We start from the raw sequence: 16,461 nt of genomic DNA, 5'->3' as shown, positions 1-16,461 counted from the left end.
TCCCTGGGCCACTGTGCTTTACTTTGCTATTGTCCTCAGGACCCCGGCCACAGGCTCAGGGATGGCGGGGCGCTGACGCGTCTGTGCCTGGCCTCCTCTCCGCTCCCAGCGCTGCCCCCAGGCCTCAGAGGCCTACAGAATGAGGCCACCTGGGTGAGGTTCTAGCCAGAGAAAGGCCCGAGGCCGGGCCGACTGGGGGATGGGCTGGGATGAAGGCCTGAGCCAGCGTGGGAGTCAGCAGCAGGGATTTCTAGCATGTTCTTTCCCAAGAGCCCCTGCAGGCACACCTGGGCACCCTCTTGGGCTCCCCACATGCATTCTAGGGACAGGATCACTCCCCGCCCCAGTTGTTTCTCTCCCGAGCCTCTGACGGCCATGCAGCCTTCAGGCAGGACAGCGCGGGGCTACAGTGCCCAAGGGCTGCCTCGATGGGACACATTCACAGTCCTCGAGGAGGCCTGCATGAACTGGCCCTGCCACATCCCCAGCCCTTCTCTCCGGTCATCTGGTCTACCTCACCGTGCTCCATTGACTGATTGGCCTCCAATTTCACCAACTGGTTGATTCACCCATTCACTCATTCATTCATTCATTCATTGACATTCAGACAGTCTACACCTGGCTCAGAGTCCTGTGCCTGGAGTTACGATTGGCCCACCAGCTGGAGAGAGAGGAGACAGTGCCTGGGTCAGGAATCGTACGGGTCCTGCCAGGGCCAAGACACAGATGATCGTCTCCCGAAGACCCATCCAGGGTTGGAGGCTCAAGGCGCAGCATAGCCCAGGGGTCAAGGTCGTGCCTGCATTTCAGCCCCTCCTCTGTCACTACTGGCGTGAACTTGGGCAAACTGCTCCCCCTCCGTTTACCCAGTGATGAAATGGGAAGAGGCTCAGCCATGCAAGCCAGCGCCTGCACGTAGTGCTCTCCATAGGATGGTTGGCTACAGCAACATTGGGGAAGCTTTGTATTGCACATTTGTTGCTTTTATGTAAAGGCTATAAAAAGTGTGTGAGAACACCTTTCTCAACCACCCTAACCTACGAGTTCTCTTCCCTAGAAGCAACGTCCATCGCTACTCTCCCCTGCATCCTCCCAGAGACAGTAATGCCACCTACCAACACGCATACGCACATCTCTAGCTAACCGTCATCTATCACCTGTCTGTACTGAACCATAACACTCCATGTTCTCGTCCACAGCCTGGACTTTGCTTTTATTCAATCAAAGATATAATTCAAAAAGGGCTCCAGGCAGCCCTCAGCGGTCTTTGGCATTCCTTTGGAGGGTTGGAAATAGGTAAGGAGGACGCAAGGAGCAGTGACCCACCACCTGGTGACCTGTGGGGTCTTGCCTGGCCTGGTCGCTTGTTTCATGGTGCTTTTTCCTCTGGAGATTTAATGCAAGAGGTTCTCACCCTTCAGTGTTTGTAGGAACTTCCTGAAAGGGTCTTAATGACACAGACTCCAGCGACCTGCTCCCGAGAGATTCTGATGCAGTACATACAACGTGGGCCGCAGACTTTGCAGAAACCGCACTGGAAAATGGTGCCATGGGAAGAATCCCATGTGCCTGCAGAGAGAGGCAGCATGTTTGGGGTTTGCAAGATCGACATACGACGCAGTGCGCAACCCTGAGGCCCAGCACACAGACCCAGCCTTTGCAAACTCTCGGTCCAGTTGGAGTGGCAAAAACTCACTTATGGGAAGGTGTAGGCAAGGCACAGGTGGCCTGTGCTGTGGTCTCTAGAGAGAGGTTACTGTGGGCTCAGGCGCCGGAAGAACTTCTTGGAGGAAGAAGGATTTTAGAATGACCTTGGAGGTTGGAGAAGGCACAGGCGGATGAAGGAATATTGACTGACTTGGAATCCAAAGATACGCAGGGAAGGATCACACCATGGGGGGACCCGGGGCCTAGCAAACTGCAGGGCACGTTCATACAAATCAGAAAAAGCTATCGGCTCTGGCCAGTGCAACCTGTGGTATGGGGTTGGGTGAAAGAGAGGCACCCCTTCCTTTGGGGGCATCCAGGTTCATGCCAGGCTGACTGCATTACGGGGAGTATAGTTCGGGTTTCACTTCTACTCGTCTCCTTGGCCTTTGTGCTCTGCACAAACTGCCCAAGCATTCTATCGATCCTGCCTCAGACCCTTAAAGAAATAAATGCTAAAAAAAATAAAAAATAAAAATAAATAAATGCTGAGATGTCACTGAAACAGGAAACACAGGAGGATGAATGGGCTTGGGAAGAGGGAAGGTAATGAATTCAGTTCTGGATGTATACGGAGCCCAAGGCTTTGGGGTGATTTGAGGGAATCCACTCAGTGGGCAGCTGTGGAAGGGAATCTGGGCCGGTGCCTGGGAAGACCTCCGACCAGCAGGATGCACCCCCGGCTTACCCCCTGACCATGCAGCCTAGCGAAGGGGCAGGACATGTGTGTGCATCTTGTACACGTGCATGCACAGCCACCCACGCACACGCCTGGGAGCATGGTGTGATGGTTCGTGCAGCGCAGGCTGGGCACCGGGGACAGGGGCAGGGGGAGGACAGCAACGTGGCCGAGACCTCGGGTTTCCCGGAGGAGGTGGGCCTGGTGGACAGGTGCAGCCAGGCTGGGAGAAACGAGGAGACCCTCGTAGCCAGGGGTGGCTGGCTTCCGCTCAGGCGTCCTGGCCCGGCTGCCCCTCGGCGTCGAGAACGTCCGCGGCCCCTCAGCGTGATTCCCAGCCCCTCTCATCGCATTACCCTATTTTATCGTCTTCCAAGCACTCACCCCGACCTGAAATCATCACATCATTCGCTTGTTGACTTGTCTACATGTGTCTGTGTTTTTGCATATTTAATGCTCTCAGGCTATAAACTTCCAGTATGGCGGGAATTTTCCCTGTTTCCGTCCTTCCCTAGGTCTTCAGCACCTGGCACGCATCACGTGGTCAGTGGATTTTTTTTGAACGAATGGGTGAATGAGCGAAGGGGGGAGGTGAGTGAAGAGGTCACAGAGAGCCACACACCGACAGCAGTGGGACTTTCTCATATTCCTCTGCCTTATTTGACCAGAGGCAGCCTTTGACCTGTCTGGCCCGATGACTGTCCCCCGCAAGATCCCCGATGCTCTGTCCTCCTGAAGGGAGCCCCTGGGCCCTGGGCGCTGGCCGTGGGCAAACCGTGACCCACCGCCTCTGGTGGCCATCGTGACCGCATTCGCCAGGCCGGCGGGACCTGACCGAACCCTCCAGCCCACTCTCTCCGCAGCCCACTCACCCTGTGACCTTGTGGCAAGGACCTGATCAGGACATCTTAGGATTTTTTTTCCCCTATTAGTGAAAAGCTTAGCTTGTGGAAATTCGGGAAACTATGGGAGGAATTTGTCACTGCATCTGGGCCCAAGCACTCAGACGTACCAATACACAGCATCAGGACATACATATTTAGCTGGAAAGTGCACAGGGCTTCAGCCTCAGAACAAAACCCTTAGCCAGAGGGAGGACTTAGTGATCTAAGGAATGTCTTCTAAGCCAGAGTCTCTCTGGGCTAAAGGGTAGAATTATTCCAAGGTAAATAAATCAGCCCTGTTCTTCTTCTAGGATCACGTAGCTCTGAGAACTTCAGTGACCCAGCAACCCTGGGTAAACCATTAGAGCTCAGCTGTAAATCTGAAAACAATCCTTTATATATATATATATAAAACGACCTTTGAAATGACACCAATTATTCGCCCCTCCCCCTTAAATAAAATTCTATTTTATTTGAAAAGTGCACATGCATTGAGGGAAATTTGATAAATAAATAATAATAATAAAAAGAATAGTAATAAAAAGAAGAAAATAAATATGACCATCCTTCTATAAGCTAGAGAGAGAAAACCAGTGTTGACAGCTTCCTCTCTGCCCCGCGTGGCCTCTTCTCTCTCCCACTGTTCACTGCATTATCCTTGGTCCTAGGGAAATACATTCTACATATATTTTTCCCCAAAGTTATGACCACATGCCTGGCACCTGTCTCTCTCGCACACACACATGCACACGCACATGCACACACATGCACAAATGTCCTGTGAACCTTAGTGATGTCCCTGTATGTCCTCTGAGAAACACGGTCTTACGAGGCTGCACTACATCTGCATTAATTTTGTGCCATGATCCGTCTACCCGTCCTCTTCTGCTGGGCATGTGAGTTGTTTTCACCCTCTGCCTTCTTATGCGTAGAACAGAGGGAATGATGGGAGGGACCTCACACGGCTGTTTGGGGATAAAATGAGATAATGTGGAGGAGGGCTTGGCACGGTGCTCAACAAACTCGCGTGCCATTCCACGTGCCCAATAAATAGCTACCACGGTTCTTATATATCACTTCTGACCTGCCTTTGAAAGGTTGTAGAGATCATCTTTGCACATAAATTTTAACTTAAATCCTTCAATATGTACCTAGGATAAATTCCTAGGAATTTAGGAATTTAGGAATTTAGGAAAGGGGTACCTAGACCCGAGATGATGAACACTTTTAGGGATTTTGATGAATGTCGCTAAAGCCCCTGCCCTCCAGGATGAGGGCGCTTGTTTCTTGGAGCCTCTCCAGCACTCAGGAGCTGTATACATTTTAAGCTTTTTCAATTTGACAGGCATGTTGTTTGAATTTGAATATCTTTCTTTACTAATGAGGTTGATATTGGTTGATTTTCATATTGATTGGCCACTTGTGCTTCTTTATTTGTAATTCATCAGGCTGTGAGTTTGGCCCACTTTTTCCAGCTTGGTGCTTATATTTTTTTCTAATTAATATTAATTTCTATATAGTCAGGATATTAACGTGTGTGTGTGTGTGTGTGTGTGTGTGTGTGTGTGTGTGTAAACATCAGTTTTTGGTTTTGCTTATTCTCCTTTAACTTCATTTATGGGCTTTTTCAAAAAGAGAAGTGGTTATGATTATGATTATATTTATACAATATAGTGAGATCCTATGCTTTCTTCTATTGTGTTTTTTTTCTTCCCTTGTTTTTTGGCCTCTAGAAATTCCTTTTTTTGCTCAGAGATGAAGCAAACATTTATCCTTGTTTTACCTTTGTTTTATTTTAGTTGTTTTAGACCTTGACATTTATTTTTTAGCCCATCTGGTCTTCAGTTAGGATGTGCTATGATGTAATGATCCACTTTTATTAATCTGCAAATACTTAGCAATTTATTTCACCATGATGTTTTGAATAACTTATTCTTTACCCAATTGCATAAAATGCTGCCTTATTTTATGTGGGTCTGTTCTGGGTATTTCTAGGATATTACAGTGCTATCTTCATTTGTATATCATTACCACATTCTCTGAATTAATGTACCTTTAAAATAGGTTTTAATATTTTAAAAAAGTGTTTCCTTTATTCCACTGCTTTCATTTTTATTTTGTTTTTTTAATTTTTATTTTGATTTCTCCCAAGTCTATTCTTCTAGAATAACTTAAAAACAATTTTGCCAAGTTCTAAAAAAATTCTATATGAATGTTTGTTAGAATTATATTTTATTTATGAATTAATTAGAAATAAATTGAATCTTTAAAATGTTGAGATTGCTTATCCGGGAACATGGTATATTTTGTCACGAATTCACTTTTATATCCTAGAGCAGGGCTTTAGCTTTTGTGTGATATAAATGTGATGGACTTAAATTCATCATTTAATTGAGAGCTTTTTCATTTTAACAAAGGACATTAGCTCATTCGTAGCTATTATCACAATTTTAAAAATCAGTAATTTTATTTCTACTATTTTAAGCTTTTGTGTTTTATGCTTATGTGTTATTTTCTTTGCTCTGTTTCTGTCATCGTTGCCCTCTAGAAAAGTATTTTTGTTGTTGTTCTTCTTCTTGTCTGATGAATTTGAAATTTATAACTAGTTTTGTTCTGAAAAGTCGTTTTCAAATGTAAAAATGACCAACCTCTCCCTACTTTGTGTCAGAAGAAAAAGCTTTATCAATACTTCTTTGCTGAAAAGAGGAAACATCTAATAAATTTTGGCTTCTTTCCTACCACCCTCATTTCTCAGTTAAAAAAAAAAGAGAGGCTGTTAGATTGATTATGATCAAAAAAGCAAGAAATAGCAAGTATTAGTGAGGATGTGGAGAAAAGGAATCCTTGCGCGCTGTTGGTGGGAATGCAAACTGGCACAGTCACTCTGGAAAATAGTATGGAGGTTCCCCCCAAAGTTAAAAATAAAACTACCATTTGAGCCAACAACTCCACTTCTGAAAATGTATTCCAAGAAAACAAAACACCAAAATGAAGAGATATTTGCACCCCTGTGTTCACCACAGCTTTATTTACCAAAGCCAAGACATGGAAGCAACCTAAGTGTCCTTCAATAGGTGAATGGATGACAAAGATGAGGCATATATATCAATGGAATATTACTCAGCCATTACAAAGAGGAAATCTTGCCATTTGCAACAACATGGATAGAACTAGAGGGTATTACGCTAAGAGAAATATGTACAAATACCACATGTACTCACTTCCATGTGGAATCTGAAACCGAACCAAACTTACAGATACAAAGAGCAGATTGGTGTTTGTCAGAGGCGGGGATGTGGAGGCTGTGTGAAATGGGTGAAGAGAGTCAAAAGGTACAAATTTCCAATTATAAAATAAATAAGTCACAGAAAATATTATTGGAAAATAATTTTTCAATTATAAAATAAATAAGTATTGTATAGCACAGTGACTATGATCAGTAATACTGTATTGCATATTTGAAAGTTGCTAGGAGAGTAGATCCTAAAAGGTCCCAGCACAAGAAAAAACATGGTCATAACTCTGTGTGGTGATGGGCAGCGACTAGACTTATCATGGCGATCACTTCACAATGTACACAGATAGCAGATCATGACGCTGTTTGTACCCCTGAAACTAATGTAATGTTACACATCAACTGTAGCCCAATAAAATTTTTTTAAAAAGAAATTCAGGATTTTTTCTTTTTTTTCAATTGAAATAACCTTTTATTATTATCTTTAATTCCAGTAGAATTAATATACAGTGTTATATTGGTTTCAGGTGTACAATATAGGGATTCAACAATTCTATGCATCACTCAATGCTCCGCGTGATAAGTGTACTCTTAATCCCCTTCACCTATTTCACCTATGCCCCCCCACCTCCCTCTGGCAACCACCAGTGTGTTCCCTATATTTGAGAGTCAGGTTTTTTATTCTCTTTTTTCCTTTGTTCATTTGTTTTGTTTCTCTAAATTGCACCTATGAGTGAGATCATATGGTCTTTGTCTTTCTCTGATGGACTTAGTCCACTTAGCATTAATACCTTCTAGCTCCATCCATACTGTTGCAAATGGTGAGATCTCATTCTTCTAGCTCCATCCATACTGTTGCAAATGGTGAGATCTCATTCTTCTAGCTCCATCCATACTGTTGCAAATGGCGAGATCTCATTCTTTTTTTATGGCTGAGTAGTATTCCATTGTAGATGTTTACACATCTTCTTTATCCAGTCATCTATCAGGGGACACTTGGGTCACTAACATATCTTGGCTATTGTAAGTATGTCTCCTAAGGCGAGGGAAACTAAAGCAAAAATAAACTATTGGGACTATGTCAAAATAAGAGCTTTTGCAACAGTGAAGGAAACAATCAACAAAACAAAAAGACAACCGGCTGAATGGGAGAAGATATTTGCAAATGATACAAGTGATAAGGGGTTAATATCCAAAACATATAAAGAGCTTATACAACTCCACATCAAACCAAAACAAAACAAAAATCCAATTAAAAAATGGACAGAAGACATGCACAGACATTTCTCTAAAGAAGACACACAGATGGCCAACCAACACATGAAAAGATGCTCGACATCACCAATCCAGGCTCAATATTCAGAGAAATGCGAAAGAAATTCAAGGTTTCAAGTCTGAGTTAGTATTAACTAATTTTCAGGTTTATTTTTTTAAATTTGCGTATTGTGAAACTCCATTAAAGATAATCATTTGGCTTTAATTCCATCTCATAGATTATTTTCCTCTTCTTCAAATGATGTCTTCCGTAGTCTGAAATTCTGTATTTAATTCATTTCTTAAGCATTAGGCCATATCTTCAAGTGATTTTTTTTTCCAGCACAGTCCCATGGGAGGTGTACTTCTGAGCTTTTTCATGTATGACCAACCTCTGCTGCTGCCTTCACAAGAATGATAATCTGGGATGACAATCAGAATTTTCCATCATGCATTTCCTCTTACGTTGCCTTTCGTCTGCTGTTTGGTTCTGTGGAGACATCTAAAGCAACCCCGATTTTCTTCCCTTGTAATAAACCTCTTTTATTTTCTCTGCCATTCAGCAAACCTTTTTCCTCTACTCTGCGATTCCAAATTTCCACGAGGATGTTTTCAGTGGGTCTGTTTTCCTTTCCCGTTGCTCCATCGTTTCTTTCAATTTGCAGAAATAGCAGAAGATGGTTTCCTATTTTATAAAAATAATTCATCCAGCTTCATTTGCTCTTTTTTTCACCTACCCCGCTTCCTGTCCCTGTATTGAATTTACTGCCCCTGTGATTTATGCTCTTAAAAAAAAACTTTATTATTTTCATTGCTTGTTATTTTTCTTTTGAAATCAGAGAAGAGTCCCAAAACATGACTTCTACTTTGCTCTTGGTTTCCTTTGTCTTCAGTGTGATGCATGCAGTGGGCAGTCCCATCGCGTTTCCCTGTACCTTCTCAAGAGGAAGAATGCATGTAGGGTGCCCCCCGACGGCCTGGCATTGTGCTAAGGGTTGATCAGTTGGTGGTATCTGGTTTAAGCTGCGCACTGCTCTGGGAAGAAGCACTGTATTAAATTCCCTTTTTACAGGAAATTGATAAGCTCTGGAGCCTGTCTGGGAGCATAGAGCCAGAGAGTGTGGGGCTGCTCTTCAGGTGAGGCTCCCACCTCCTCCCAGCATGGTCTTGAGCCCCGTTTGTCCTAATCCGTCCCCTCTTCATACTCTCACGGCTGAGCTTCTGCTTTAGATTCATAGATGCGATGACATTTTTAATCTCGTTGAGAGGAATATTAAAAGTTGTCTAAAATTATCTCCCACTTCTTCCCGTAATTTCACTATTTAGGAAGACGTGTTATCCGATGCCCCAGATGGATCCCTTCTTTTGAACTTTAGTCTCGTCCTCTGCATCTGATGATTTTCTGCCCCACTGTCCTCCCAGGGACAGGCTTGGTTCGCTCGGGATCGAGGTGAGGTCAGTTCTGGCGGAGGTGGCGGGGGGGGCCCTTGGTGGGCCCCTCCCTGCTCTAACCTGTTAGGTCCAGACAGAGAGGAGAGGAGGAAAGAACAGGTGTACTGTCGGTGTCCTGGGTAATCAGAGCCCCAAAGTCCGGGGGCCTCGGGACGCTTCCCTAAGCTCCCAAAGGCGGTCTGGCTATTTTGGGGTGCGGCCCTCGCTTCCGCAGGCCCAGTCAGGGGTGACTCCCAGTGAGACTCCCGTGGTGCTGGGGTGTTTCCCAAGGTCTGGCCAGACCCCTGTGGCCCAGCCTCACCGCAGGCCCTCCCATGGAGGCGGGGCAGGGCCGCGAAGAGGGGACCCGGCCAGCATCTCGCTGTCACTCAGGAGGACACCAAACCCATCGTGCGTAGCCTGGGCACTTTGTAAAAAATATAAACTAGCTTATTTATGCCGCTTTGAGGCCTCCCCATCACTCTCAAAACAAAATCCCGATTTCCCACAGTGGCCTGCGGGCCACTCCCCGCTCAGAGGCCACCGGGAATGGTCCCCTTGTCATCCCTCCCTCCATGAGTAGTGGCCCCGGGCTCACATCCCCCAGATGGCCCTGCTAACCACCTGCGGAGGCCTGCTGCCCTGCACAGCACCACCTCTCCGCCGGGTGCATGCCCTCCGTCATGCGACCAAGAGTGTGTCCTTGCTGTCCTCACCAGTGTCCCCCATCCCGAGAGCAGCGCCCGCCCCCCCCCGAAGCCTCCCCCGCCAGCTGGCCCGCCCCCTTTACCCGCAAGGGCCCCGTACTTCTGGGCCTTGCCCGCTCTGCACGCTGTTCCCCGTTTCTACATCCCTCCCGTAATCCAGCCTGCCCGGGGAGGGCAGGGAGGAGGCCGAGGCAGGTGGCCTCCCTAATGACAGCTCTGGCTTTCCTGCAACTTCACACAGAATCTCAATCAAGCCCTTTCTCTCTTTGCCTGACCCTGAAGGTCATGTTCAAGAAGTCGTCGAGGTCCTTGGGGGCCTGGATGAGGCACAGTCCTGCCTAAGGTAACGCCTGGTGGGCCAGGTGACTCCCGGGAGGGCCCCCTGCACGGGGGCTCCCTGTCCCTACTGTTACTTGGAAGGGTCCCCTCTGCTTGGTCCCCTCCCCAAGTGACAGCCGCCCCACGGCTCCCCGGAGCCACCTGACACCCCATGTGTGGAGCAAGGACCCCATGTAGGCCCGAGTGCGCATGCAAAGCCTCTATTCAGCCAGTGGGGAAGGAGGCAGCTGTGCACACATCCGTGTGCCCTGAACCCCAGATTCACAGATTAATAGACTCTGGGCAGAGGGATATGTGTCCACCTTGCCCAGGCTCCTCACTTTATAGAAGAGGCAGCTGGAGCCGAGTGAAGGGACGGCCTGCACTTCATCCCGAATCTCTCGATTCCTGTTCAGAGCGTGCTTGCTCAGCAGTGCCTCGATTTCCCCAGGGATACAGGGTTCTGGGCCCGGAAGAAGGGAGGAGAGAAGCAGGTGCCCACGACTGGGCCCGTCGGGGAGGTGGCTCTCCAGGAAGCAGGTAGACTGCACTCACCTCGCCGCTCTGCTCAGCAGGCCCGGAGCCCCTGCAGGGAGGGGAGAGGCCTGCGGCTGCTGTGGGATGCAACGGGGAGGGCCCGGCCTGTGGCTAATGGGGTGCAGCCTGGAGCCGGCTGTTGGGGCGGCCTTCCCGGGCCTGCGGCGGGGGCGGGGTGCTGACTCACAGAGGCGGGGAGCTCGGGGCTGACCCGGGGCAGAGCACACTTAGCTCAGGGCTCTGACTCATGCAGGGATGTCGGGACGATCCCAGGGTGCATGGTCGGGCCCTCCGGAGAAGAAGGACCCATCGGAGAGGAATCTTTCCAACACCGTAAATCAATAAGGCTTAAATCTGGGGGCTGCTTCTCCTCCTTTCCGTCATAGAAAACCCCAGGGCTATTAAGTGCATCCACTAGACCGTGGGCGATGAGCCCTGGGAGGAGCCCCTCGCTGGAAGCTCTGAATCCTCCGCTGCTCTGACTTCTCAGCCCACCGTCGGCAGGGCCCCGCCAAGGAGAGCGAGCTCCCCGCCGGCCTCCACCACGACGCTGCATCTGGGGGGTGCTGGAGAAAACCACCTGATTGGCAAAGAGTAAACTCACTTAATAGGCTCTCTCCCTGCCAGACATAGATTAAAAGTGATTTTTTTTTTTTTTTGCCTAAATTACATTTTATTTTCTCACCAGCTGCTAACTCTCTGAGACAGATTGGGAGATAAATTATCACAGCAGTGAATGAATCTAATTTTTCAATATAATTCACGGTAATTCTATATTTTCCACACAAGATGGAAATAGCGCTGGCTCTTTGCCAAGAGCCAAACTTCAAAAAAAAAAAGAAAGAAAGAAAGGAAAGAAAGAAAGAAAGAAAGAAAGAAAGAAAGAAAGAAAGAAAGAAAGAAAGAAAGAAAACACAATATCTTGGACTCCCAAAAGTCTATGAGTTTGGATGGGACAGACCAAGGGGCTGACGAGAGGGATCAGCTAGGTCTGGATGAGGGAGGGGGGCGGGGACAAGCAACAGATGGGAGGGAGAAGGAAGGAGGGGGCCCAGAGCTGCACATGCCACCCAGCCCCCAGCCCAGGACAGCACAGCCCCCACACTCCTGGCTTGTCTCTTCTTTCTGGAATGTTCTTCTCCAGGTTCACCCTTGGCCATTGAGGAGGTCATGGTCTCCCCTGCCCAGTCCCCCCTCACACCAGCCCCTTCGGGGTCCTCTGCAGCCTTTTCCCGCAGCCCCAACTGCAGGTATGCTTCTTGGACTGGGCCCTGTATCCCCCATGGGGCGCCCGGGGAAGGGAGGGGTGCCCGCAGCCTCTGTCTCCAAGGCTGGCCTCCCGACGTGCTTGTGGCCTCTGTCCCCAGACAAGGAGGGACAGGAGAGCATTCGGGTTCCCGCACACCCATCACAGGGGCTCGGCCTGACGTCATGTGGACCCGAGCTGGGGACATGGTGCGGCCCTCGGGAGGCGCCCCGCCGGCGGGGCCAGATGAGCTGACATCAGTGAGAGAAGCAGCATCTGCCACAGGGCGGGACAGTGGCCCCGCTGCTGGCTTCAGAGGCTGAGAGCAGACCCGCCGGGATCTTGAGCGAAGAGAAACCGGGCAGTTACTTCCCTGCCACTTTTACACGTTGTTGTCATTTGCACGGGGCTCGGGGAGAGACGGCTTGGACCCAGGCGCTGCAGGCTGTGGCTCGGGGTATCGTCGCTCTACTGAGGAAGGCCAGGTCAGCTCAAGCGCTGCACCCCGCCCCCCCCTGCCCGCAGTTTGCGCCGCCCTCCCGTTTATCTGGTCTCCCTGGGTCATCTCACCTGCATTTAGACCTCACTTCAGTTTCACCCTGAATTATGGCTCTGTGTCCGCCTCTCTCAACGAAAACTCCCCGAGGGGTGAGGCCACGTGTACGGCACCCTGATGTCTTCCTCCTTCCTCTCCAGCACCTGGTTATTTCTTTGCCTGTTGCATGCAATCAGTACGTACGTACTACATGGCATTGCACTGAGGATGAGGCTGGTCAGCCACCCTGTTCGTGCCCAGCCAAGGGCCAGACACGTTGGAAAGACTCCTTGATGAATTCAGGGAACCTGAGGGGGTAGAGAGAGACCAGGCTCTACTTCCTTTGCAATAGAAGTTGCCCATTTTTGCCCCGAAGTGATAACAGTACTTCAATGTCCAGCTGAGACTCTGAGACTCCCTGCTTCCCTCTTCCCTGTCCATTCAGATGAGGCCATCTCTACCTCTAGTCCCAGGGGTGGAACACAGGCCCCTGATCCAAAGCAATGAGAACCCCACACTCCCCAGGCTTGGCTCGGGATTAGCAGCTAGGGCCTTAGAATCCATGGGATGCCAGAGACCTTGGGTACCATTTCTGGGCAGGGGCAGGTGTTTTTGCCAGCTGTGCTTGACACTGAGAAGAGTAAGCTCTGCAGCTACAGAGGTGCCGTAAGGAGCCTGAGACCAAAAAACAACACAGTAGAAACCAGAACTAAAAACAACAGTGACAAATGAAGCCCAGAAAACATCCTTTGAGCCCTGAATCCAATTAGACCTGAATATGGCTTTTCTACCCTTGGACTTTTCGATTATGTTAGTTGGGTTGTTTGTCACTTGCAATAGAAATGCCCCGCCCCCTCACCTAGTCTATCCTTCATGCCAGCACAGGTGAGCTGTGACCGGAGTAATGACTAGGGAAGAGTCAATCGATGTAGTCAAGGAAATGTTCACCCTCACTTAAAATCAAAGAATAGCCAATTAAAGCAATGAGATAACATTGTTTGCCTAGAAACCTGGCAAAGATTAAATGCAATGATAATACTCTGTGGTAAGTAGATAGATAATACTTTATAAGGGTGCTACTGAAAGAGTATTCATAACCTGCTATCAGGGGATAATTTGGAGGGTACTTAACAAATGCATATTAACCTGCAAACCCTTTGTGTGCATCTAAGAAAGTATCCTAAAGAAATAAGTAGGAATGTGTGCATTTAGCTAATAAAATAAACATACGTGGTAGATGTGTTTATAAGACAGTGAAAATTGAAAGTAACCTGAGTGTCCAAAATAGACGATGAGCAGAGTAAATTTCAGTGCATCCCATAATCAAATCTTATTTGTTTATTAAAACTGTGCTTTAGAATACATCTTATTTATGTGAACAAATATTTGAAATAATTGATAAAGTATCAAAGTATGTTAAAAAAAAACAAGAAAGATAGACAATTGATAAGAGTCTCATTCTGATTGAAGAGATTAGAAGTCTTTTTAAATTTTCTTCTTTTGTATTTTTCCAATTGGCTCAACTTTCCACATATATCCCATATTTGACCACTACTCACCACCCTCATGGCTACCAGCCTGGTCCAAGCTGCTATCAGCTCTGGAATGGATGACTGTGACATCTTCTAACTGGTGTCCCTGCTTTCTCTGGTGCCCATTCAGTATGCTGAAGAGTAAACAACACATTTTTTTTCAGGTTTATTTATTTAATCTCTACACCCAACGTGGGACTTGAACTCACAACCCCAAGATTAAAAGTAGTATGTTCTTCCTATGGAGCCAAAGAGGCGCCCTGATAATACACTTTTAAATAAAACGTGAGTCAAAAAAAGAAATCTTAAAGAAAAACTATAAATGTGAACTAAATGAAACTGAAAATATAACATCAAAATTTGTAGAATGGAGTAAAAGCCATGCCTAGCAGGTAATTTCTAGCAATGGATGCATGTATTAGACAAGAATCACCATCTAAAATCAATTGTCTAAGTTTCCACCTTAGGATACTAGAGAAGAAGAGCAAAATAAACCAAAAGCAAGCAAGATTAAATAATATAAATTAAGGCAGATATCAATGAAAGTAAAAACAGGAAAACAATGGGGAAAAAATCAACGAAACCAAAAGATATTTCTTTGAGAAGATTAATAAAACTGATAGACCTCTAGGTAGACTAATTAAGAAAAAAAAATAAGGTATAAATTACTTATATTAGACATGAAAGTAGGACCATCCGTACTGATAAAAGAATAACAAAGAAATATTATGAAGACTCTATATCCACAAATTTGCTAACTTTTATAAAATGGACTAATTTCTTGAAAGACACTATCTACTAAAACTCACACAAGAAAAAAATGGATAACTTAAATATGCCAACATCTATTAAAGACATTGGGTGAATTATGAATGATCTTCAAAATAGAAAGCATCAGGCCTGGATGGTTTCACTGGTGAATTCTTCCAAACATATAAGAAAGAAATGATACCAATCTTCTACAGTCTCTTCTAGAAAATGCAAGCAGAGGGTACACTTCCTTACTCATTCTATGAGGCCAGCATTATGCTAAAACTAAAATCAGATCAAGAAAATTACAGACCAATAAAACTGATGAACGTTGATGCAAAAATCCTCAACAAAACACTAGCACATTGCATCCAACAATAAAATGAAGAATTACCCACTGTGACCAACTGAGATTTATTCCAGGTACACAAGGCTGATTCAGCATTTGAAAATCAATTCATGTAATCTGTCACACCAACAACAGGCTAAAAAAAATTTTTTTGATCACATAGAGAGATGCAGAAAAAAGCATTTGACAAGATCCAATGTCCATTCATGATCGAAATTTTTTGATTTTGAAAGCTAGGAATAAAGTGGACTTTTCTCAACTTAAAAAAATAACATCCACAAAAAACCTACAACTAAGATTATACTTAATGGTGAGATTCTAGATGATGCCCCCAAGGTCAGAAACAAGGCAAGAACTTCCCCTCTCACCAATCTATTCAACCTTATTCTAAAACTCTAGCTAATGAAATAAAAGGAAATAAAATGTAGACAGACTGGGAAGGAAGAAAGAAAATTGTCACTGTTCACAGATGACATGATTGTCTACATAGAAAATCTCAAGGACCCAACAAAAACCGAAACTAATAAGCATTTATGGAAAGATTGCAAGATACAAGGTTGACATACCTAAGTCAATTGCTTTCGTACAGGTAAGCAATGAACAATTGGAATTTGAAATGCAAAATACAATACCATTTACATTAGCACCCCCCAAAATGAAATACTTAAGATTAAAATTAACAAAATAGGTACAAGAACTGTATGAAGAAAACGACAAAACTCTGATAAAAGAGCTCAAGAAGATCGAAATTAAGTGGAGAGATACACCTTCCTGGGTAGGAAGAGTCAGTATAATTAGGATGCATCCTCAGACCCTAGAACAGGACAGGCACGTGGTAAGCCCCAAACAATTATTGAAAACAGTGAAATAACAGAGTTACTGGCATCAATCATTTTTGTTCTACTAGTGTCTGGGAAAGACAGTTGAACCAGTTGAGAGAAGTGACGCACAGCAGTCGAGAGTGACAAGTGTTGTGACCCTATTTCCTCCAACCCCAGTGGTCAGGTAAACAATGCTCTATCAAGAATATAAGTTAGAACAGACAAAACATTTTTTAAAGCTTGCAAGAGGAAAAAAATCCTTTGCAGAATTGCATTAAGGCCAAATAATTGCAAATGTGGAAATCGATGAAAATAAAAACACTATATATAAAAACCTCTGTAGTACAGCAAATTCAGACTCAGAGAAAATTAACTGTTCATTTTTTAGTATCATATAATTACATTTATCTGATTATAAAATAATGTACTCTTACTGTTTGCAGAAAACAGGAAAGAACAAACAAGAAAATAAAAAC

The sequence above is a fragment of the Vulpes vulpes genome, chromosome 10 (genome assembly GCF_048418805.1).
Source record: "Vulpes vulpes isolate BD-2025 chromosome 10, VulVul3, whole genome shotgun sequence".
Classification (NCBI taxonomy): domain Eukaryota; kingdom Metazoa; phylum Chordata; class Mammalia; order Carnivora; family Canidae; genus Vulpes; species Vulpes vulpes.
This window is presented reverse-complemented; position numbering follows the sequence as displayed.